The sequence below is a fragment of the Mus caroli genome, unplaced genomic scaffold (genome assembly GCF_978045245.1).
Source record: "Mus caroli unplaced genomic scaffold, Mus_caroli_1 scaffold_3, whole genome shotgun sequence".
Taxonomy (NCBI): domain Eukaryota; kingdom Metazoa; phylum Chordata; class Mammalia; order Rodentia; family Muridae; genus Mus; species Mus caroli.
This window is the reverse complement of record NW_028227258.1, coordinates 15348940-15352044: the sequence shown is the minus strand read 5'-3', so window position 1 is coordinate 15352044 and position 3105 is coordinate 15348940.

Below are 3105 nucleotides of genomic sequence, written 5' to 3'. Positions count from 1 at the left end.
TCCTCTTCCACTAAAGGGAACAATGACATCTACCTGAGGGACAGACATTAACTGAAAGCCACAGGTGTGACCCATGGGAACTGCTTTTTAAATTGTACCTTTATACATGTCTACATACATCTACACACATGCACACATGTCTACACACATCGACACACATGCACACATGTCTACACACATCTACACACATGCACACACTTTGCTTATATGACTTGAGAGGCATTTCTATTACTGGATCAACTGAGACAGTGAAGATTGGAGATGTGACTTGCCAAGATGTGTCATCGTCATCTGTGGGTCAGACTAGAGCAGGCTGGTGTTAATAGGCGTAATTAATATAAGAGCTTGTCAAGTCGAGTTGATAAGGAAATGAGTTACCAGATGTTATTAAACGGTGTTGTAGACCGTGCACTTACGGAGGAGTCACCATGAATGGGATTAGTCCCCTTGTGAGAAGAGACATTATGCTTCCAGATAATACTGGTACTTTCATACCAACACTTGAGAAGCTGAAGCTGAGTTCAAGGTCAGCCATTTCTCAAAAAGTAATAATAATGATGGTAATAATAAGACATGACAGTTTCTGTCACCTACCTCATGTGTGAAGCTATAAGAAGTCCTGTGTACAAACCAGCGGTGGGGCTTGACAGTGTTTATGACAGTCCTGCAGCCTTTCAAACCCTGACAGGTGAATGTTTGCTGGTTAGGCCACTCGTCTAGGCTCCATCACTTCAGCCTAACATTTGTCCAACACTGTGAACAGTGTTCCTCAGCATCTATTCACACTCAGCTAATGACAAACCGGGTCTCAGCCAGCCATGGTAAATGAGAAGCTAACTGTTTCTCCTCCCTTGAGCAAGCAGGAGAGAGGAGCCCTGAGCTGAAACCTGCTAGGAAAACCCGTTGGCATTTCTGAATGAAATTGAAATTTTCAATTTCAAATGAAGTTGAAATTCTGGGAGAACACGTAAACTTTCTCCATCTGGGATAGACACATCTCACAGACATGGAAGTGGAAGGCCCCAGCTATGACTAGTTCACAGAGTGCTCAGGAGTCTTAGCACCCTTGAGGAGAGCGACTTTATGAGAAGAAAAGAAAAGAAAGGAGAGGTAGCCCGGTGGACCTGATGCTAAAGGCGCTAGGGCAGAAGTGGAGACTCAGCACCCTGGAACAGTGACTGAAGGTGCTTGGTGAAGCTGATAAGTAAAGTTGTGCTAATAGGAAAACTCAGAAACCGGAAACCTACCCAACTTTCCACTCCAACTTGGGTGCTAGAACTTTCTGAAGAACATGTTTCCTGAAGAAACTATTCAGGTTGTGAATTCAAAAGCCGAATTGTCACCAAAGCCCAGTTCCCATTGAAAGGCCAAGGTGCAGAGCACTGTCTGCCTGGAGCATGGGGCTTAGACAGGGAGCATTATGGAAGCCTATTCTGGGGGACAGGGGTCTGAGGAGCACTAATATTTAACCTTCCTGGGGTCTTCTGAGCAGCAAGGCAGAAAAGGCCTATGAAACTCTGTGTGTTGGTTACTTATGCATCACAGAGACCAAAACACCTGCCAGAAACAATGAAAAATTAGTTTGGAAGATTTAGTTTGACTCAGGGTTTCAGAGGGATTTCATCTGGCAGCGGGCAGAGTTTGTGGTGGAGAAAATTTACCTGGTGATACAAGAAAGCATGGTTTTGTCAGGGACCCATGGCCAGGCTATAATCTTCAAAGATCAGTCCTTAGTTCTGTATTTCTGTTAGCCAGATGGCACCTCCACAATCACCCAAAGTAGCACTGGCAGGTAGGGTACGGGTGTTCAGCTCATGAGCCTGCAGGAGACATGTCAGTTTCCAACAGTAATGCTGTAGTTACTCAGAACCATTAAGGATCAACAGGACAGCAGGACAGCAGGACAGCAGGACAGCAGTGCTCCAAACTGAATGGATTCTCAAGGAGAAGAGGGAATGCTGGTCCAGCAAACTTGTACCAGGAGTTGGAAGTTCCCACCAAGGTTGAGATTGAAATTTAGGTGTTGATATTCTAAAAGGCTGAGTTGCCCGATGAAATGTCTTGTTTAGGAGTGAATTGGGTTGCTCATTTGACACCCTTGGGAAAAGGGAAGCTCAGTTGAACAATTGGCTCCATCACATTGGCCGTGGCCATGCCTGTAGATGTTTTCTTGACTGCTAACTGATGCAGGTGGACCCGGCTTACTGTGGGCAGGCGAGTCTGGACTGTATAAGAAAGGTAGTTGACAGCGAGGATGGGAGCAAGCCACGGAGCAACAGTCTTGCTTTAGTTCCTGCCTCCTGGTTTTACTAAGTTCCTGCCTTGGCTTCTCTTAACAATGAACTATAAACTGTGGGCCAAATAAACCTTCCCCTCCCCTCAGTTCTTTTGGCCAGTGTCTTATTCCAACAGAAAGACAAGGAGGTGAGATCTCCCTAAGCAAAGTCAATTTCCAAAGTCTCTTCCTGCGGTTCTCTGACCCTCTTGTCAACAACGCCCATTTAGGCTTCGACATCTCACATGACTTTAAAGGCTCGTTCCATGTGAGCCAGCAGGGAACCTAACACTTTGATTCTACATAGACTCACACCACATACACACACTACCATAGCAACTGACTCAGTGGTTATTCGGCAAATTATTTTAGGGGGAGTCACAGGAATTTGCTAAGGATATTAAAACAGAAATGTGCTCTCTATCCTGCTAGAAATCACACAGGAAGAAACATCTGGATTTCTCTTGGCAGATACTTTGGGTCTGCTTTTACAGAGGCCATCTTTAGGAGAAAAACAGAGATGGGAAAAGGGAAAGAAATGGGGACTCTGATGGTATTGTCCAGTCATGACTTAAGTCTTACCGGAAAGCTTTGGACCTTTCAGCATAAGCATTAATCACATTCTGGGTTGGGGAGATGGCTCACTGGGAAAGAATGCATACAGTGCAAGCGTGAGGACCCAAGTTCAAATCCCAGGCACCCATGTAAATCAAGCTGGGCCTGGCTGTGTGCACCTATAACATCAGTGCTAGACAGAAGGTGGAGACGGGAGGGTCAGTGGGGCTTGCTGGCCACTGGTCTGTTCCTGGTTCAGTGAGGGGCCCTGCCTC